This window comes from Lontra canadensis, unplaced genomic scaffold, assembly GCF_010015895.1.
Source record: "Lontra canadensis isolate GAN:19392208 unplaced genomic scaffold, GSC_riverotter_1.0 scaffold85, whole genome shotgun sequence".
Classification (NCBI taxonomy): Eukaryota; Metazoa; Chordata; class Mammalia; order Carnivora; family Mustelidae; genus Lontra; species Lontra canadensis.
This window is the reverse complement of record NW_022631079.1, coordinates 4,848,614-4,871,033: the sequence shown is the minus strand read 5'-3', so window position 1 is coordinate 4,871,033 and position 22,420 is coordinate 4,848,614. Positions and strand designations below refer to the sequence as shown.

The 22,420-nt window shown below is 48.1% G+C and overlaps 1 protein-coding gene across 4 annotated transcripts in view; it reads left to right on the top strand.

Moving 5' to 3' along the window:
* The window catches only part of CHRM3 (cholinergic receptor muscarinic 3), a 349,691-nt gene that overhangs the window by 311,667 nt on the left and 15,604 nt on the right, over window positions 1–22,420 (top strand). The window contains exon 1 of one of the 4 annotated variants that reach the window (XM_032883069.1): window positions 12,983–13,024. The exons of the other annotated variants lie outside the window; for them this stretch is intronic. The gene's annotated coding sequence lies outside the window, so the exon portion shown is untranslated. Of the gene's footprint in view, window positions 1–12,982; window positions 13,025–22,420 lie in introns of those variants that run through there. 4 annotated transcript variants of the gene reach the window in all.

Here is a 22,420-nt window from a genome sequence, read left to right as displayed (position 1 = left end):
TTTCACCGGGATGAGCAGAGCAAGAATCAAAGGCAGAAAGACTGGGACAGCATTGCACAGGGCACCGGGCTCCAGGCTTGACAGGGTGCCTTTTATTTGGCAGACAATGGAGAGCCATCAGAGGTTTTTCATTAGAGGAGAGACATGATCAAAGCTGTGCTATTAAGGGCTTAACCTGATGCCAGCTGGGAGAATGACTTTAAAGGAACCACATGCCAGACACTGTTCTAGCGTGTTCCATGAAGGGCTTCATTTAATCCTGGTCACAGCCTTAAGAGGGTGCTCTACTATTGTTCCCATTTTGCAGATGGGAGAAATTGAGGGTAGGGTTCATTGAAACCTTTGCCCAGAGTCCAGGCCAGGCAGGGTGGAGCTGGATTCACCAAGCACTGTGGCTGTGTAGTCTGTGATCTTAAAGAATATTAAACTTTGTTTAAACGCCTCTGTAAACTAGGATTGTGGTGATGGACGTGAACGGGAAGGCAAAAATTCAGAAGAAATCCAATAGCACACTAAGCCGGGAAATGTTAGGCTGATACCTTCACAGTTGCCATTGAATAGGATAATGAATGAGAAAGAAATTTAAGGACAAAGAAGACATGATGCAACATATGTCTTCATCCATTCAACAAATATTATTAATTACTGCGTGCAAAGAAATTCACCGGACTGGATACAGGATGAATAGTAAATATAAGCCCTATTTCAAAACAATATATTAAAAACAGTAAATATCAGGGGTGCCTGGGCAGCTCTGTCTGTTAAGCGTCTGACTCTTGATCTCAGCTCAGGTCTTGATCTCAGGGTCATGAGTTCAAGCTCCGTGTTGGGCTCCATGTTGGTCATGGATGCTACAAAAAAAAAAAAAATAGTAAATATCCTTTATCATTAATCACTTGGGATTAATAAACCTTCACTTGGGATTTTGTATAGACCTGCTCTTGGAACTCAGCAATCATGCAATAAAATAGATATCACTATTCCCATTTTATCTAGGAAGAATGAATACATAGGAAACTGCTTTGCCACAGGCCACACAGCTAGTGTGTGGTAGACCTTCAGGCCTGCATCCTTGGACCCTGGAGCCCTGGGCTGCCTCCCGGGGCTCCCCCTCCCTGCCAACCTTCGAGCAGCAATGTCTGCACAGAGAGCTTTTCTAGCCCAAAGCCTCCATCAGGCACCCACAGTCTGGAGGGACATTGCTCTATTCCAGTCCAAATAGAGTTCTAAGACGAATAAATACAATGCCGTTTCTGGGACACCAGCCCAGGAGAGGATGGTTTTTAAATGCAGACTGTGCTGAGAATCAGTGAGTCTCCGACTGTGTTCTGCATTTTTGAAAACGGTATCAGATGGTAGGGAACAGAAATACGCCCTCTTGGAGGAGGGCATTTTCCAAGACACTGACAGTCACGTGCCACCTGTGACTTCCGTGGCGCGAGCCCTAAGAGCCAGAGAGGTACGGTGTGCTCTTGTCGCCGTGTCCCTAGCCCTGCCCTTGGGCCAGAGACCACACACGGCCCCTCTCCAAAGGAGCTTTGACTGTGCATAGAGGGGGCGAAGCCCCAGGGCCGGGGAGCGGTGGGGGCCACACTTCTCCTGGTTGTGAGCATCCAGAAGGGCCTGCAGCCTCACGTCTTGCATTTAGCGGGACCCGAGTGAGCCCAGGAGGAAAATGAGGCAGAGCAGAAGCCCACCAGCTGCATGCCCACGGCAGGTCTTCTCCAGATGCTGCCCGCCTAAGCCTCTCCCGCCTTCCACACATCGTAAAGAGAGCCCGCAAGCCAGACCTCCAATGGGGTTTGCAGGAAGGTAGGACCCCACTGTGGGGACCTCCTGGTGCAAGCTCCTATAAGCCGCATCCCAGTACCGGAAACGATTCTGCTGCTTCAGGGGACAAATTTCCAGTGGGCGTGCGACTACTTAAATGCTGCCTGTGCAGCTTCTCACGGAGCAGCTGCGCTGCCAGGCAGGGGCCACTAGAGGCGCTGTTCACCCTACATTTTCTCTCTGTCTCTGTCCGACCGACCGTCACTGCTCCTGAGATTAAGTGGCAGATAAGTAGATAAGGAACACCCCCAGTAAAGCCCACTTGACTATGAATGTCCAGGAGCTGCTTATATCCTCACCCATGGCTTCAAACCCTCCATCCATGACCCCTGCTCTAGAAAGTTCTCCTGTCCTTCCCAAGCCCCGCTGGCACTCTACATTCTTCTTTACCTCCCGCCTCCTTGCCCAGCATTTCTTTTCCGCACAGACTCATCCAGGAATCAGGTAGGGGCCCCGGAGCCTGGGGTCCACTTTCAGCCCCGCAGAAAGAGAGGAGGAATTCGTGACGTTTGACGCTGAGAGCGAGTGAGCCTGGTTCCGTAGAGGACTGGTTGTCACTGTGACTTTGTGAGGGGAAGCCTCAGCTTCAGCTGAGCGAGTGTAGATAAACAGCCTGCCTCACTTGAAGTATACCTGCGAAATTATTTTAAGCCTTAGGTCCAGTTCCTGAGAAGCAGAGCCTGAGGCGAGGGTTCATGTGTCCGCAGGGGCTGGGGATGAGGCAGCATGCTCTCAGGAGCTGAGCAAGGATGGGTCTGGGCTGGAGCCTGCTTCAGCCTGATCCCTGGATGGCTCTGGAATCCACCTGTCTGCAGAGTTGTCCCCACCGTGGGTCCCAGGCCCCAGCAGAGCCGGATGGAAGGGAGCCCCGCTAGTGTCAGCTGCTGGTCAGTGGGGGGCCATGTACAAGTGGGATCTACCCGAGACCCCAGCAGCAGGTACTAAAAGCAGCCACAAAACGTCACACCTACAGACTGTCAACCAGGTGTGATGATACAAACAGGGCTTAGACTCGGAGGGAGATGGCGGTGAGTCTGTCCAATAGAAATGACCAGAGGCTAGCCGGGAAGGAACCAACCACACTCTCCCACTTCCAACTCTGACCTCTCTGTCTGGAAAGAGCCTTGTAAGTCGGGGCGGGGGAATCAGGCAATTAGGCGGGGCACTGGATCCTCTTGACCTCCAGGCCTGCCCTCCCTTCATGGAGGTGAGCCTCTGTGTGGCCTCGACCCAGAGCCCTGGTCCCCACTGTCTGGAACAAGCGCTTCCCAGGCTGGCCTCACCCCAGGAGCTGGATGCGTGCCTGGTACAGGTTTTATTGCTTCTTATTAGGTATGATCTCTTCGTGTGCCCAGATTGTGAATTCTTATAAGCAGGGACTATGTCGAAATGTCTCTGTGCCTCATTCTTCAAGGGTGTTTGGCAAATACTCATCAATGGGTTGGTCACTGTTTGACTCGTCGGGGGCCAGAGGCTCCAGACAGCTGCAAAGGGACAGTCTGTGAAGGAAGGAACACTCGGGGGGCACTTGTAGCTCACTGATTTCTGGTTTTGAGAACATTCTCTTCTGTTTAGAACAGGTCATTTTGCCATTATTGCTTTTTTTTTTTTTTAAGATTTCTTTTTCAATAATCTTTACACCCAAGGTGGGGCTCAAACTGACAACCCCGAGATCAAGAGTCGCGTGGTCTACCGACTGAGCCAGCCAGGCACCCCTTGGGATTCCTGTTTTTGCTGCCATGTGAATTGTAAGTTGAGGGGGCCGTGCCGGTGTTCTTGTTCTTGAGTTGTTCCTTGGTACTAGAAGCTGGATAGGACCGAGGCCCGCCCTTGAGGTGCTCCGGGAAGATTCTAAATGTGTAAATGGTAGTCTTTGCACACAAGGAGTTTATTATCTGAAGAGGGACAGAATAGGTGTTTGTATGCTGTGCTGAAGAAGGAAATAGGGCCAGAAGTCACATCTCTGCGGAGTCATGTGTTTATACTCCGGACACTGAGAGATGCTGGGGGCAAAACGCTGAGTGGCCATCCATCTCCCAGGTACGCACAGTTGTCCAAATAAGCAGAATTGTCCCTTCCGGGCAGGCAGGACAGATGAAACCTTGTCTTTTAGCTTCCTGTGCAGGCCTTCAATTAAGTCATATGATAAGGATTAATATTGTTTGTTGAGTGTCAGCAATGAACCAGACATATGACACCATCCATTCCCGGGAGCACTAGACAGACAAGCAATTCAAACATAAAATGAACCCGCTGACGGGCTGGCCGAGGCTCGGAGGTGAGCACTTTCAGGGTATATGGGCTGGTTCACTGTTTGTTTGTTCTTTGGTGATTTTTCCCCAAAATTCCATCTGCTGCTCTGGGAAGGAACACCATCCCTCCTGTGTATTCCGTGCTCTGCGTTCACTCCGTGGTGACGCTTCTAGAATAGCTGTGGACCTCGTTATCCACTTTCTTTCATACGGAAATCTGGTCAAAGCAGAACTGCTCTGAGGAGATCCTGCTTTCCATACATTCTCACTGGTGCGTTAAGTGCGCGCCTGATTGTGGGTGCTGGGTGTGTTTTTCCTCTCATTGACTCAAATGATGATCATTAGTTTTCGCCTGAGGCATTCCTGAAAGCAAGCTTCACTTGAAGGGAGCAAGGCAGAAACATAACAGCCAGCCACAGAGGTGATTTTATGTCTTCCTTCTCCCTGCATTATCCAGACCCTGGGTTGTGTGCTCTGGTTCTGATCTAAAGTACGTTTTCCGACCATCCCAGCAGGGTCCCCCCTCTTCGAGATGTGCTCCCAGTGGGTTTTGCAAATGTAGGTTTGTGAAATCAGTCCACACACGTAGTAGTGAGAGAAGACAATCAAGAAAAGTGGATGGGGCACTTGGGTGGCTCAGTAGGTTAAGTCTGCCTTCAGCTCAGGTCATGATTCCAGGGTCCTGGGATCGAGTCCCACATCGGGCTCCCTGCTTAGTGGGGCGCCTGCCTCCTCCACTCCCTCTGCTGCTCCCCTGCTTGTGCACGCTCTCACTCTTAAATAAATAAAATCTTTTTTTTTAAAGATTTTTATTTATTCATTTGACAGACAGAGATCACAAGTAGGCAGAGAAGCAGGCAGAGAAAGAGGGGGGAAGCAGGCCCCCTGCTGAGCAGAGAGCCCGATGCGGGGCTCGATCCCAGGACCCTGGGATCATAACCTGAGCCAAAGGCAGAGGCTTTAACCCACTGAGCCACCCAGGCGTTCCAAATAAATAAAATCTTTTAAAAAGAAAGTAGAACATTCGTACTCTAACAGCATGGACGGGCACACATAATATTACAAACAAAGAGGCCGTCTCTGTTTGAAAGAGGAAAGGCCGGCTGGGATGGAGCAGAGACGAGTTCATGGCTTGTTACACTCTTCTCCGTGTTTTAGTCACAGTGTGGATGGAAGCAAGTACCGTGGTAAACCTGAATCACAGTTTGCATGCTTACAATTTGTTCCGTCTCCCCTCCTGCTTTGTTTCAGTTTGCTCATTAGTAATAAGTCCCTGTTGTCACATTTCGTGCGGAGACTTGCAGTCTGTGAGCTCCCCGACCTGAAAGGGACTCTGGAGCTCTTACGCTCACGACGTGAGAGTTTATATGGGGCGCCTTCCCCTAGTTTCTCCTTTTCTCATCAGTAAACAGCAGCATTCCCAGATATTGCCAGCTATGAGGGCAGCACTGAGAATTTTAGCCGCGTCCAAGAACGGAAAGAGTCGTCGGGCCGTAAACATACCTGTGTTTGTGTGCAGCCTCTCCACTTCTTGCTGATTAATCTGAACAGTCGTGCAGCTTGGATTCTGAAAACAGAAACAGAAATCAATTAGACCACGGTTGTCCCGATAAACGTGGGAAGGTAGCCAGCACACCTCCCCCCTCCTACAGATCCCCCTCCCACAGCCCCCGGTGGCTTTGGAACCGCTGGTGCTCCGATCCTGGGGAAGCCTGTGTCCCAGGACCTGTGTAACCTGGAGCTACAGGTCAGAACACCAGGTCAGCGGGAGTCTCGGGTGTTTACAAACGTGGCAGCAAGTGTGGTCAGAATACAGACGCTGGGAGTCCAAAGATCTGAGCCCTGGCCACATTGCCACTTTCCAGTTACAGATGGGAGTGGGAAGATCTCGGTTCTCAGGTCTGTAAGATGAGGTGACGGTTGGCATGTTGGTCGAAGTTGTCTGCCTGGTGATCACCCTCCAGCTCACAGCCCGTGAGAAATCACACCACCAGTGAGACCCAACAGACATGGGGACCCGGCTAGGCCAGGGAGAGGTGTCGGTATGGTGAGAATCCTCCAGATGCACCCCTACATATGAGAGGGGCCCAAATCCAAGATCAGCTCCACAGACGAGCCCCTGGGGTACGTGCCCAGCTGGGAATTATGGCCCACGACACGCGTCCTTTCCCAAGGCTGCCCTCCCTAAGCCTGAGTCCACGGCCACCCTTTTATACAAAAAAAACAAAACAAAACAAAACAAAAACACACACACACACACACAAAAAAAAAAAAAACATGGTAAACACCATACTTGTGAAAATGTCCAAATATCAGCAGGAAGTATAAAAATCAGAATATAACATTCTGACAGTCTGCCGTCAGGGTGGACTGTGGAGTATTTTTAGCATCGTGGGGATGTTTTTTTCAAGTCCTATACATGTTGTGATAGATGTCAGGAACCGACCTCAAAACTCAGCAGGCTCTGAGTCCCTTGGAGCCTACAGCCACCTGCACAAAACTGCGTTTCAGGCAGAATTCCTCTTTTTTTTTTTTTTTAAAGATTTTATTTATTCATTTGACAGAGATCACAAGTAGGCAGAGAGGCAGGCAGAGAGGGAGGGGGAAGCAGGCTCCCTGCCGAGCAGAGAGCCCGATGTGGGGCTGGATCCCAGGACCCTGGGATCATGACCTGAGCCGAAGGCAGAGGCTTACCCCACTGAGCCACCCAGGCGCCCAGGCAGGCAGAACTCCTCTTGTTCGGCTTGAAAGTTTGTCCGTATTTTTCTTCCAAAACTGCATGTAGAGTCTAGAGCCAGAAGATTTGTTGTTTCCAGAACGTACCTTTGAAATGACGCCAGGACAGGACTTGCTAGGGAAGCACAGCCCTTCGTGAGATCCGCGGGTAGTTTTAAAGTCGAGGGCGGGTCAGCAAAGTACATCGGGATGGACGCCCGTGAACACATCCGGGGTCTTCCAGGCCCGAACAGTACGAAGCTGGAAGATCTTCCTGGTGACATGATAATGGGAGGGAAATTTTCCAAACACCCCCTCGAGCCTATCTCTCCCTGTAGAAACACCTTTAGCAGAAGTCCGTTCTTTTTATTTTTTAATAAAGATTTTACTTATTTATTTGAGAGGGAGAGAGCATGAGAGTGGGGTGAAGGGCAGAGGGAGAAGCAGACTCCCCGCTGAGCAAGGAGCCCGATGCAGGACTCTATCCCAGAACCCTGAGATCATGACCCGAGCCGAAGGCAGACACTTGATGACGTGTCTATTCAGTGTCCCTCGTTAGGTCTAAAGGCAGGGTCAGTATATTATATATCTTTGTACGTGTCTGCAGGGGAAAATGTTTCTAGTCCAGGCGTGAGACAAATACATCTGAATGCCAACGACGCACAAAGCGTGGGTCACAATCCGGATAAACGGCAGTCAGGAAACAGACACAATTTCCACCCCTGGGGACCCGTCGTAACACTGGAGATGGACGTGGGCTGCAGAGCAGGCTCGGCGTGTCCCCGGGGCCGGCATGCACACGCTCTCTCTGCACGGGGCCGGAGAGCACAGAGTGTGGGTTTTGCCGTCACACACTCTTGATTACACTATTCAACTCTGTTGTAGCGTGAAGGCAACCACAGATGAGACATCAACAAATGGGCCTTGCTGTGCTCCAGTAAACTCTATTTATAGACACCGAGGATGGAATTCCATATCCTTTCCTTGCATCACACAAAGTTCCTCATTTGATATTAGTCTGAGCTTCTTAAAAAAAAAAAAAAAAAAAGGAAAACCAGTCTTCTTCGCTCAGCAGTTTTACGAAATCAGGTGACTTGAGAGACTTGACCCACAGTCAACCCCAGGTCTATGGGACAGTATGACAGTTGGGAACCTAACTGAATTGTGGTTTTTTTATTGACAATAATGGTGTAAGAGGCTGTGTCTTAGGATGGTGTTAGATAGCCGTTGGTTCTGCCACAGATCATTGGTCTTGGTGTTGGAGTTAGCATGTTGGGGGAAATGACTAGCAATTCGTCAAAATTAACTGTAAATCAGTATCTTTCTATTTGATGCTTCTTATGATTTCTCCTATTGTTTCTTCCAAGACAATAGCAAATGAATTAAAGCAAAGAAACTTACATATAACTGCTGCCTCCATCCCTGAATCAGAGCACTTCCTGCCACCCAGCCTTCTCTCCAAACTCCCGCTGGGAGGTGGTTTCCTACAATGTTTATGCAGGTGTTGGCAGAAGACATAAAGAGCATCTTAATCCTTAAATTGTGGCAATAGAGGGCTTCAAAAAACTGACTGACATCCTTCCCATGGGTAACGTGTTGAATAACTCCACTTTTGTTTATGATCCAAACCGAAGAGGCAAAAACCTCACTGGGACAGTGTCAGCTCTCCCATACGTGTATGTGGTTTTAGCCCATTCCGTAGGAAGTCATTGAATAACCACCTTCTTGTAAGGGGTTTTCTTCCATAACTTAAGCATCGGTCATATGCAGCGATACTGAGCCCCACCCTTAACATTGGTCTGATTTCTGAAGGTTAAAATCATCTGCATTTACTGTTGACACAACACTACTTATGGCCCGGGTGGTTATCAGCTGCAGAAGAGAGCTGGAGAAGTGACAGTGAGGTCACAGGGGGTGCAGACCCAGGAAAGGGCTGGCGGGGACCTGGAGAGCCTCTAGGACCCCAAGCAGGACAGTGTCTTCTTCTGAGCCGAGTCTCCTCTGCAGATGAGCTCTCTCTCTGTCTCTCTGGGCACTAATGGTGAGCCCCTTGACGACATGCCCATAGCCAGGATGCACACCCCACTCTTCGTGACACTGGGCCCCACGGACGGCTGCCTGCCGTTCAGTCCCAAATACACAGAATGCCACAGTGTGACCTCTGGAGGGTCATCCTGGCCAGTCATATGTGCGAGGTTGAACAGCAGAAACTAGGAAGCCAGAGCGACTTATGGAGGTAACTCTACATTTGGGGAGCCCCATAGAATCTTTTTTTAAATTTCAGTTATGCCAACCATCAGTTTCCCATTGTGTTTATTTGGCAGTGACTCTGTGACCCTTCCTTTTCTTAGCTTAGCTTTCAAGGTCACCAAGGGGTTTCACAGACCAGGCCTGTTGGCAGGAAGTCACTTGCTTATGAACAGCCCTGGGAAGAATCAAAACTGTCGCTTTGTTCTCCCCTTCCCTTTGTCCTGTCACAGAGGGAGCTCAGGCACTGGCACTGGCACCGGCACCGGCACCGGCACCACCGGCACCGGCACCACCGGCACCACCGGCACCGGCACCGGCACCGTGTAGGGGGAAGTGCTCCATCAGAAGGGGCAAGTTTGTTAAAGTTGGCCCCCTCCCTCCCTGTCTCTCTCTCAGAGGGACACACACACATCCACACACCCAGTCATCTTGTTTGCTCTTTCGATCTCTCAGAGTCACTCAAGTCATTTTGAATTCAGTTGGAGGATTTCTATTTGGAAACATAAAAGCATTCTTTCCTTCAAAGTCCTCTAGGAAGCTGGAGACATTAGGGGAACTACAGTCCTATTATTTAAAAAAGACCAAATCTATTGCTTTCACTGCGCAGTATATAAAGTCTCTGTGAAAAATAACACCGGTTGCCGTTTCTTTAGTGGGTATTATATGCTAGATAGTGCTACATATGATTTCTAGCTTTCCAAACTACTGCAGACAGGCATTCTCTTCCATTTTAGAGATTAAGACACTGAGGCCTCAAGATGAAAATTGACCTTAAAGCTATATGGTTTTGTGAGAAGATTCAAAACCTGGATGTCCATTTCACAGCCTGATGCTTCTTCCTATGAGAGGAAAACGCAGAATTTTTTTAAGAAAATTGTATGTGATGACCATCTTCTCAATATTTTTTAAGTCGCTAGATGTTAAAAATAAAACCTATCTCCTCCACCCCCCCCCACCTGGGTGCTGTGCGACAGTGTGACAGGGACACGGGTCCCAGCCTGAGGAGGAGAGGCTCCAGCAGCATCCTCCTGGGCTTGACCAGGTGACCCGGGAAGGTGAGGCCAGACTTTCCAGGTCAAGAGAGTGCGAAGTGCAGGGAGACAGCAGAGATAATGATTCCAGACCCTTTTAATTTTTTTAAAAAGACTTTATTTATTTGAGAAAGAGTGAGAGAGCACAAGCAGCGGGGAGGGGCAGAGGGAGAGGGAGAAGCAGGCTCCCCGCTGAGCATGGGCCTCGATCCCAGGACCCTGGGATCATGACCAGAGCCAGAGGCAGTCTCTTCACTGACTGAGCCACGCAGGTGCCCCAATTGCAGACTATTTTAAACTGAAAGTCCTCAGTCCCAAGTGCACATTAGGATCTCCCTGTGGGTGTCACCCCCAGACTTTCTGGTTCAGTAGGTGGGGCCCAGGGACCTGCACTTCTAGCAAGTTTTCAGGCAACGCTGGTGCCACCAGACCACCCTTGGGAAGCAGAGCTCTGAGATCACAGCTCAGTAGCCTCCATCACTCATTCAGATTGGTCTGTGCTTTCCAGGTTTTATCAGTTCAGTGTTCCCATCCACGTGTGACCTCAGAAACCATCTTTGCATTGCTTATGTTTACTAAGACATCCATAAATCTGTCAGGTTTCCTTTTTTTTTTTTTTTTTTGTCTGAAAACTCCCCTGGCGAGGAAGTAATCAATCATGGAATTGAAAATCAGGTTCGTGGACGAACCAGCCGGTCCAGGCACAGTGCCACCAGCTGGGGTGGCCAGCGTGCAGATGCCAGTCCAGCCCCCCACCCACCCACCCCAAGATCTGCTGGCCGGTCCCGAACAGAGCTGGTCAGCCGCACATTCTGCCCGGCTCACGCACAGCTTCTTGTCTGCTGGGTCTGCTTCGAGAAAGATCTCCCCTCCCCAGTCTGTGTCTGGGGGCCATGAAAACAAAACGGGTAATTTCAAACATCTGCTTGTTGCTCCTAATTTGTATATGCCTGAGCAGTCACTGGAGGAAACCAGCAATCCTAGTTTTCAGCCGAGGCAGCAGAGGGTAAGACATTTAGGAATAATGGCAGCAAGCAAGCACCAGAGAAAGGAGCAGGAACCAGAAGGGAGCTGGTGCCGGTTGCTAGAGCTGCTGCCAAACGGGCCGAACAAGGAAAGTAGAAGAGGGGAAAGTCAGGGGCGAGGATGAAAAAAAATGGGAGAAATAAAAAGACGCATCTCTATTTTGGGCTCCATCCCTATATACACCATCTTATCATTGCAGCGATCATCAGTGCCCTCACCCTGCCCTCGATGGCATTGTCCCCAAAGCTTCCGACATCCTAAATCAAACAGAAGAATCCACATCTCCAAATTTTACCTTAATATTCCCAGGGTTCTTTCCCAAGCCACTGACTTGGAACTCACACTCAACCATCTGCTTCCTATGCCCTTTGAATAACTATTTAAAGTAAGTTGTTTGAGCTTGAGTTGCACCAATGGAAGAAAACCTTTTTATGGTTCTTCCCCTGCAAGGCAGAAGAGCTGGACCATTAGCAGAGCCCAAGAGCAACAGCAGTGAGGAATTTAGAAACAGTTCTACAAAGTTACAGCTAGAGAACAACTCATTACCTCCATTGTCCTCATTTTACCCAGGAGAAACTGAAGCCCAAGGGGGGAAACTACTTGCCCAAATTGTATGCTAATTAGTGCAGATCTGCTCCAATGTGTGGGTGACCCTTAGTTGTTTTCTTTGCTTCTACTTTGTTGCAAATTAAGTTTTCCTGGCGATATTAGTAATAACTATAATCATTTAACACCTGGTTTTTGCTACAAACTAGACACTGCTCAGAATACGTGTATTAATTCATCCGATCCCAACACAATCCTATGAAATGGGTGCTATTATCTGTCATCTCCTCTTCACTGCCTGGGAAACTGAGGCACAGAGAGATCTGGTAACTTAGTGTTACACATCCGTATGTAGGAGAAATGGAGAGGGGCTCAATTGCTAACTGGTGTGAGAGCCGTAAGAAGGCAAATTTGAAGGAAAGCCTCATCCATGCTGAATTATAACCTGAAATATATCTTTATGATAAATGTGTCTGTGACTACCAGGCCATGTAGCCTAGTGCTTTGTCATAGGCTGTGAGCTGCTAGAAAGCAGGTCCCTGCACCCCTGGTGTGGGGCACAATGGCTACACCCACTAGCAAGAATCCAAGAAACCTGTAATGAGGTGACATTTACTCATGGGTGTGATTTCTGTTCATGGAAACCCCACAGCTCTGAGGCTACTTGGTGCATAGAAAGGGTTCTCCTCTTCAAGATTACTGGAGGATAGTCCAGCCATAGTAGTTGAGGAAATAGGTATCCAAGTGTTCCCCTCCCACGGGATATTTTCCTGGTGGCTGAGGAGAATTTCCTGTCTGTTTCCACCCTCTGTAAGGCTACTGTTGAAACATACAAATTATAACAATGAATCAGTTACTCAGGAGAATGACTGCCCTGCCTTTCAGACCCATCATTGTAAAGTATAAAACAATTAGTCTTATCAAGAAGCAACATCTCAGCCCATCATGCTGCTTCCCCCCACCCCCACTTTCTGCGTGGCTCAGCTTGATTGTCAACCTTGGCAGAGAGCAGCGCCTGCCCCACATTTTCTAAAATAGGACCCCCCATCCTGTGTATCGTTTAACCCACTACAGAGCCTTTTTATTTCCTTTGCAGGGCCTCAGTTGTGTTCAATTTATTTTTGGAAGGATTCTCTTTTCTCCTGGGATGTAACCTTTTGTTTGTCTGTCTTGTTCATCCCAAAAGTCAGCTCAGAACCTGGCACGTTGATTTTCTTTATTTAGCAAACAGTACCTGTTCCCTAGGTACCCGGCATTCTGAGTGCTTTATTAATTTAATCCTCTTTACAATCCCACATTTAGGGACTCAGTTTTACAGAAGACGACACTAAGGCACAGAGAGATCAAGTAACTTTCCTAAAAGTCACAAAACGGGTACGTGGGTTTGAACCCAACAGGTTCTAGCTTTGGGTTTGTGTCCAACCATTCCTTTTAATAAATACGTACACACTTGATTCTTACTTGTAAGGCATACGAATAATTTAAAGAAATGCAGAGAAAGGAGCAGAGAATGACTTAACTGTATCTACTTTCCTGCTGCTTTACTTCTTAACACCTTTATATTTACCTCCACCTCTAATCTCTTCGTCTTCTTTTCTTCTTGAAGCATTATCGAAAGTGCTCCTCTCCTCGTAAAATCTTTCTAATACAAATGAAAAACCCGCACTGGCCAAGCTAGAGTTACAAAGGAGATATATGTATCATAGGAAAAGTGAAACCCATTGACAAACCCTCACAGACATCAGCTCTGCACTTGATCACAGTTCTGTTCTCAGGAGGGCTACACTTGCCTGTTTTATGTTTGCGGACGACAGCCCTCACAAGACAGGTCCGCGTCCTCATCTGCCTGAATCTGTGAAATGTTACCTTAGCTGGAAAAAGGGTCTTTGCAGGTGTCATTCAGTTCAGCTTGAGCTGAGATCATCCCGGATGCTCTATGCAGGTCCAGTGACAAGTATCCTTCATAAGACATGGGAGAAGGTGAGAGAAGGCAGCGTGACCGTCGGGGTAAAGGGGCCGGTGTGGCCATGAGCCAAGGAGCACATGGAACGACTAAAAATGAGAGAAAGCATGGGAAGGATCCTCTCCTAGAGCCTCTGGAGGGAGTGCAGCCCTCAAATACCTGGATTTTAAAACAGGGAACCACTGGGATAGTGAGAAAATACATTTTTACTGTTTTAAGCTGTCCTAGTTGTGACTGGTTAAGGTAGGCACAGGAAACTAACGCATGGCCGTGTGAAGACTAAGCGCTTCTTAGTTTCATAATGAAGCAATTTGGTTCATCTCTCCCGTGTAAGCGGATGACAAAGAGTTAAGAAAAATAGCTTACCTCGCACATCTTGACATACCCTTTTTCTTTTCCTTACTCTAGCTTTACTAGGTGTGCCTGGGGATGGATGTAGTGTCAATCTAGCAAGTGTGTGGCACTTGTGACTAGGTTTTATTTTTTTTTTAAAGACTTTATTTATTTGATAGAGACCACAAGAGAGGGAACACAGGCAGGGAAGAGGGTGAGGCAGAGGGAGAAGCAGGCTCCCCACTGAGCAGGGAGCCCAACACAGGGCTTGATCCCAGGACCCTGAGATCATAACCTGAGCTGAAGGCAGGCACTTGCCAACTGAGCCACCCAGGCACCCCGCTACTAAGTTTTAAATATTTCTCTTCCTGGGTTGGCTTGGAGCAGGTCCATACAGAAGGTCTGCCCTGGCCCCTCACTGTACTGGGCGTTGCAGAGGGAAAGTCAAGTGGGAGCCTGTCTGTAACTTTAATCTTTTAATTGTTTCCTTCTGCTCAGCTGGACTGTAATTCCTTGAGTTTAAAAACATGCCACGAAGTTTGTTAAATATCCCTCAAAGCCTTGGGAGGCTATATTCGTAGGTGCAGAGTGAATTCTTGCTGAGTGGCTCGTAGAAAACAAGGGTACTATGCTTAGCCACCAGCAACAGATGTCTTCCCAGATAAGAGACGTGAATCATGCTGCCGGTCTTGATTCCTTCTCGCTGCCACTGCCAAAGAACTTGCCGTCCGCTGTCTGTGTAGAATCTGACGGCCAGGAATTGGGGTTGGGGAGGTGAGCAAGACGAATGCCTGAAGAGGATGTTTCGAGATCACTGCAGGAATTGTAACAGGCAGATGTCTTAGAAGAAATGGGACACAACTGCTGTCCTTGAAACACCGCCACGCTCCCCAGTGGGTGTCTTGATTCTGCTAACAGATGAGGTAGAAGACACATGCCAGTCGTCCGGGACAATGGTTCTCAAACGTTCACACGCTTTAGAACTACCCAGCAGGCTTGTTAAAACATAGATTGCTCAAGAATTTCTGATACAGGAGGTCTGCACTGGGGGCCAAAAATGTACACGTCTAACAAGTTGATGCCGATGCTGCTGGTCCCGGGACCACACTTGGAGGCCAGCGGTCTAGGAGACGCATGTGGGGGAAGTGTACACTCGTCTAATTAAACTGGCTGGCTTACTGCACGTACTTGGGATCCCTCGTTATACCCTGAGAGAAATAGCCCTACTGGTTCGTGCCCCAGGGCTCTGTCCCCTTTTCGCAGCAGATCTGTTTATTTGGTGACGACTCTGGTACCAAACAATGACTGTGTGATGGAGACTCCAGCAGCCACATCAAGGAGAGGGCACAGCTGCTCCCTGCTTCCCACGTACATACGGCGACAAAGCCACAACCCCTGCAGGGGCTTTTCCCTCACAGGCCCCCAAGGGCGTCTTGAGCTCGTCCATGGCCTGTTTCAACGAAGTGTGAGGCCATTCAGTTCAACAGCTGACCGGTCCGAGTGCCCTGGATTAAAATGGTTCCTCTGACCCTCTCCCCTGATCTGTCCCACGGAAGCTAACCTCTCTCGGATGCCTCCCTAGAGAGTTGAGGGGAATGCGAATCAAAAAGGCGTTCACAGCGATTTCTCAGTGGTCTCGTGGTTATTTCTCATTGATCAACAAAATTCTGTTAAGATACTGAGTAGCACATAGGCTGCTCCCCTAATTTCTCATTGGGTGTGCTTTGTTACTCCATGCCAGTCACGTGACATTAACATTTCTGAGGAAGCAAGTAAGACAGGTTTGGCTCCTGATGTTTGTTGAGGCAGAAACTAAGCCTTGACTTCATCTTCTCTGGTGCCCAAACCTTGGTGAAGGCACAGAGTCTTGGGTTGGAACCGTAGGCAGCACCCAGCAGCCCCCGAGTGATGGACGGCCGGCAGAATGGGACAGGAGATGTGCCACAGACCAGTGATTTGGGGTATGAGCCTGAGGGTTTCCAACCCTGATGGATATGTATTCTAATTTAAAATATCACAGGGAGGAAAAAAATAGACGTTCCCATGGAAACATTTTCTCAGGGCCAGCTCTTCTGTCTCATTATCATATCTTATTTAAATATTTCCTGGAATCTGTTTCAACTTAATCCTTCTGGAGGTCTTCTATCTTCAGTGGCCATGGATAGCATAACATCTGGTCAGAGGTTTTCTTTAAATAAACTGCAAAATTGTAGGCAGTTCCATGGTTTTCCATATGTCTGCTTGTTCTTTCAATAGTCGCAAGTTTCATATCATGTGAAGATGTCATTAGCATTCGTTTCTGGATCTCTCATTAGGGATGTTAAGTTGGCTGAGCCTAACATTCCTTCAGGAACCACAGTAGACACCTGCTTACAGCTGGAGAGGGTACCATTTGTCACGCATTTGCTAATTGTACTCTAGTCCGGTTCCAATAAGCATTGCTGGGTCTCCTGGTGTGAGCCACATTGTACCCAATATGTAGAGGACATTTTCCCCTAAATGTTTCTCTGACATATGAGCGTATGAAAGTCTTTACCATTCTTAGAAAACCTAAATTGCCTGGGTGGCTTGGTGGGTTAAAGCCTCTGCCTTTGGCTCAGGTCATGGTCTCAGGGTCCTGGGATCGAGGCCCCCATTGGGATCTCTGCTCAGCAGGGAGCCTGCTTCTCCTCCCCCCACCTTCTCTGCCTGCCTCTCTGCCTACTTGCGACTCTCTCTGTGTCAAATAAATAAAATCTTTTTAAAAAATTATAGAAAAACTAAATCAAATGTGAGGTTTGCATGTCCTGATGTGCCCTTTTGTCATCACTGAAGGACCGCGTATGTGACTCACGATTCACTCGCATTCCTGGTGTGGACAGATGGATCCCTTTACTTCTGGCTCTGCGTTGATACCAGCTTGCCAGCAGAGGGAGCTCACTCTTCCTTCTTTTTTTTTTTTTTTCCTTGAAATCCATCCCCCTCCCTTTTTTGAACCTGATCATTTGGTGGCATGCAGTGGAGTCTCATGCATTCTTCATTCTGGAAGCTAATTAAACTTCCAGAAACCTAATTTGTGGGAATACATCCTACCTGGGCAACTTAAATTTCCTTCCTCCCAGCATCAGACTTTCCAGCCATTGTATCTGCATGTTTGCTTGTTGAGCTATTCAACAAGAGAAGAGAATTTCACCACCTCTCAATATACAGATACACATATTCAGTTGGTTAGATGCAGAGTTTTAAAAACTTTCAGTTCCTCAATCGTAACCAGATCATCTCAATTTGTATTAGAATTAGGAGAAAATTCGCTGTGAGGCTAATAAAGCTAGAAATTCAAGTTCTGTCCCTTTACAAAGCCCCAGGGGGAGATCGGAGTGATGGCATTTTGTACTCATAATTTTGTATTCATTCTTTTAAGGTTTCATTTATTTGAGAGAGAGAGAGAGAGCAGGGGGAGGGGCAGAAGGAGATGGGGAGAGAGAATCTCAAGCAGACTCCACACTCAGTGTGGACCCTGAGATCAGGACCTGAGCCGAAATCAGGAGCCAGTCGCTTAACGGACCCAGCCCCCCCAGATGCCCTGTATTTATTTTGTTAAAGGGAGACCATAAAGTTATAGAAGCTCTGGTCTCCGCAGAGTCTGTGTCTGCCCCTGACAGGAATATATTGAAATATTAACTTTTATAGAAAGCCTTTTGTTGGGGTGCCTGGGTGGCTCAGTGGGTTAAGCCGCTGCTCGGCTCGGGTCATGATCTCAGGGTCCTGGGATCGAGTCCCGCATCGGGCTCTCTGCTCAGCAGGGAGCCTGCTTCCCTCTCTCTCTCTCTGCCTGCCTCTCTGCCTACTTATGATCTCTCTCTGTCAAATAAATAAAATCTTTTTTTTTTTAAGCCTTTTGTTTCATTGCCTGTTTTTATAGTCAAAAGGTTTCTTCATATTGCGGTGGTGGTGCTTGTGGTCACTGTGGTGTTCTTCTCTGGAGACAGATGCCTCCTGCCACCAATGTCCATGTGTCAGTAGGAATGGCAACGAGAAATAGCCTCGTTGGAGCTCTCTGGTCTGTGCCTTTACGGAGAAGCCCAGTGTGTTCACCAGCTTCCCTGAACAATCAGCTTTCACCAGAAGTTTCCACAGTCAGGTTTCCCAATTTTCCAGCATCAGGGAAGGGAGCTTAGTGTGACCTCCTCTCTCATGTCACACCTGCCCCGAGAACTCACCTCACCTCCGCGTACAGCTCTGCCAAAGGCTGGAGCGCACTGGTCCCCCCGGGCCACAACAGTGATGGAGATCGACGAAACGGTCTGCCGTGTCCGTGGCGGGAGCTCACTCTGAACCAGTCCACTCACTGTCTCCGTGGCCCATGGAGATGGCATTTTGGCCTTCAGTCCCAAACTGGGAGGTGCTGAGCCCACGTCAGAGATTTAACCAATTCTAAGTGACAGTCGCGCCAGAGGACACCATGCATGATGAGGGAGATCAGGACGAATAAGACAGATTTGTATCCGAGAATACAAATTTTAATTCAGGGAGGGCCTAACCCTAGAATTCTGTAATTCTCCTGTGAACCATGACCTGCTTCGTTTGCAAAGAAAGAGGAATCAAGCGTGTCGATTCTCAGGCTAGCCATGTATGAACACAGGGTTAAGCATGAGGTTAATGCCTGTTGCAGGAAGACCCCATTGGTGGTGCAGGTTAAACAAAGCGCGGAGGCTGTGGTTCGGCGTCAAACACACCCCTCCTCCTCCTCCCCCTCCTCCTCTGTAATCTCAGCACTTAACTAGTCCGCCGGCCCGTGGCCAACGTCTTAACCTCTAAGCCTGTTTTCTCCAACATAAAATATGAAGAATATCCATCTTAGAGTCATTACAAGGACTTGCCCTAACAAATAAATGTATATTTAGAATATATATAATAAATATGCCGCAGAGGAGTAGGCCCTCAGTAGGTGATGGTATGACCCATTACTGTAGAAGTGGTTACGTCACGGGTCCCGCTGTACGCGCCGAAATAGAACAGTTCAGCACCACACATAGCTCTGAGTGACACAGCCATTCAGCCTCCCATAGTAATGTGATGGGACATGTGGAATCACTGATTTCAGTATCTTTTTTTTTTTAAGATTTGATTCGAGAGAGAGCGAATGAGAGAGAGAGAGCATGAGGTGAGGGAGGGTCAGAGGGAGAAGCAGGACCCCTGCAGAACAGGGAGCCTGATGCGGGACTCGATCCTGGGGCTCCAGGATCATGACCTGAGTTGAAGGCAGTCACTTAACCAACTGAGCCACCCAGCAACCCCCCCATCAATACCGTAAAGATTTTAAAACATTTGAGTCCAGGAATTGGCAAGGTATTTTTTCATTTAATAAGATATCATGGACATCCTTGCCGTTCAGTGCAAATGTATCTATGTCACCCAGGCTTAAAAGGAGCCCGAGAACAGAAGGAGGGACCATCCGGGATTCGTTCCTACCTTATGACCTTGATCTCGTCCTTCAGAGAAGCATGGCCACTCCACGGTGGTCTATTAATTCTATAAAGCATTCGACGCTTTGTAGATCAACAGGAAGATGTGGTTAGCCAGGACCGCGGATGGAGACCTCACACTGTGGGCACCGAAGTGTACACTTTACGGATATGACCTGAGGAAAGAGAAACACAAGCCTCAGATGGGAGGTCACCTGCCCAGGTCCCCTGGGGTGCGCACTGTGCAATCAGGTGGGTCTGGCCTGAATTGCACCCCTGCTGGGTTATACGTGCATTTGGGTGCCATTCCTTGTCCCCCCACTCCTGGAGCTCAGGGGCGGTAGGAGACCTGATGCTCCTGAACTCATAGGGGTGGGGACCCTCCACGCCTAGACCCCTGAGCAAGGCCCCGACAGCACGCGGCGGGATGGCTCAGAGGAAGTGCAGTTTGATGGGGATTTCTAAAAATAATTCTGGGCACTAAACCTCAACACTCACCCCAAAGTTTTATTTTGTTCTGTGTTTATTCCGAATTCTTAGGATAATTTCTTCTTTTCTGCCTAAGTACATCTTCTCATTTTATCAACTTCAAACTTCTGGTATTTCATTTTTTCCAACCGTATTCCTCTCAAGTTTTAGAATAAGGATTCGCCCAGTTTTGTTGAACTGGTTCAACCTTACTCCTTTGCCCCTTTGTTTTTAATCCCAGGGAGCCAGAATTAATAGTGATATGAGTTCTACTTTCCACTTGGTTTCAGGAAATCCAAAACAAGAGATCATTGTTTTCTAATATTTAATTGTCTGGGCTCTGCCAAAATATACACTTTGCTATTTTATTTAATTCTTACAGTTTCTGTTCCCATTGTTTCATTTTAACAGAAAGGCAGTACTTTAAACACAGCAGTCCCTTTTCTACGCTTTATGTACTTGAAGAATTTAATTTCCATTTTCTTTCATCAGAATTATCTGCCACTGTTCTTGGGGGTCGGTGTTTCCGAGGCCCCTGCATCTTCATCATCAGGATCCTCCCGTATCTGTTCATCAATGTGATTCTCTGCATGGCCTTGTGACGTGGGCCGGACAGTCAGTGGCCAGGAGACGTGAGCGTGGACATAGGGCCCTTTGCCTTCTTACTAGGATTCCAGGGGAGCAACTGGGGAAAATGAGTCTGGAAACCAGCCATGTTCTTTCCCAGGGGATCTTAGAGCTTTGCACTGGCCACACTCTCACTGCTTTCTGCAACATTTCACTTAAAAGGAGTTAGGATCTTCAGCAGACACTGTGTCTCATGCACTTTCCTGCCCTGAAAACTCTATTTGAGTCGAGGTCATAGGTGTGAGTGAATCCCAGATGGTCCCTCTTTATGATCTTGGGCTCCTTTTAAGCCTGGTGACATAGATACGTTTGCACTGAACAAGAAAGGTATCCATGATATATTGTTAAATGAAAAAAATAGCAAGACAGACAACATAATACACACTGGGGGGCTAGGAGCATTATCTTGTGTTAGACTGCCTGGGTTCAAATCTTAACTCTGTCACCTAGAGGCTGTGTGACCCTGTCCTACTCACTTAACCTCTCTGTGCCACTCGTTTTCTCAGCTGGCCTTTAAATAAAAGAGTCTTTTTTTTTTTTTAAAGATTTTATTTATTTGACACAGAGAGAGATAGTAAGAGAGAGCGAGCACAAGCAGGGGGAGCAGCAGGCAGGCAGGCAAAGGCAGAGAGAGAAGCAGGCTCCCCACAGAGCAAGGAGCCCGATGCGGGGCTCGATCCCAGGACCCTGGGATCATGACCCAAACCGAAGGCAGCCACTAAACCGACTGAGCCGCCCAGGCACCCCTGAATATAAGACTTAACTCACAGGAGTGTCATGAGGATTAAATGGCTTCATATATGTATAAACATAGAGAGCAGAGCCTCACATACAGTGAATGCTTAAAAACATATATTTATATTTTCGCAAGCGAACACATTTTGGAAGGACACATCCATTCCTCTAACTTACTAAATAAACTGTGACCTAAGTGGTTACCCCTAGGGACTGGGAGCGAGAGAGACAAGGGCAAGAGGACCAGATTTATGCTTTATACACTTAGGTGTTATTTGGAAATCACCTGTTCGTAACAGACCCACCAGGAGGGTTGAGGCTAGGAAAAGATGGGGGTCTGGCTGCATCTGCGTCTTGCAATTAGCTGGGAGACCCGGGCAAGTCTTTGCACCAGCAAGTGCATGTGCTTCCTTGAGCTTCAGGTGAAAGGCCCGCCGCCCCCCTGGGATGACTATCAAGGATACAAGAGTTCGTACACCCACACCTGCCGGAGCACCTGGGTCCCTAAAGGACAGATGGTCCCCATGGCAGTAGTGGGAGGGAAATGGAGGTCAAAACCCACAGCCCCTGGGTCATTAGGATGTTTGTCTTTAAAGCCTTGAGAGAAGAATTTAGAAGGCATGTCCCTGAAAGGACAGTAGAAATTAAATGAAAATTGTGGGGTCTTGTGTTCCTTTCTGTTGTTTCCCTCCCTCCCACAATGCCTGTGAATATCTCGGCCACGCGTGCACTCTTCACCAAGCATCCCAGAGCCATCTTGCCAATGTGTTCACTTTTTTCCTGTAACTGGAAATTAACTCTCCCCGTTCTCCGTTTCTTGCTCTGCTTTGTGGAATTCATTTGATCTTAAGGGTTTTTTGCTTTCAAGTTACTGAGAGGAATCACAGTTTTGCTATGTCTTTTTCTTGCCTCATCTGCTTTTGTAAGAAAAGGTGAGGGGCACCTGGGTGGCTCAGTTGGTTAAGTGTCTACCTCCAGCTCAGGTCACGATCCCAGGCTTCTGAGATCGAGCCCCGCATTGGACTCCATGCTCAGTGGGGAGCCTGCTTCTCTTTCTCTCCCTCTCCCTTTGCCCTTCCCCCTGCTCACTCTCTCTTCCTCTAATAAAATAAAATCAAGTCTTTTTAAAAATGATAAACAGTGAATATTGTTAATGCAACCATATGCATCAAATATTGACCCACTGAATGTGTTAACTAC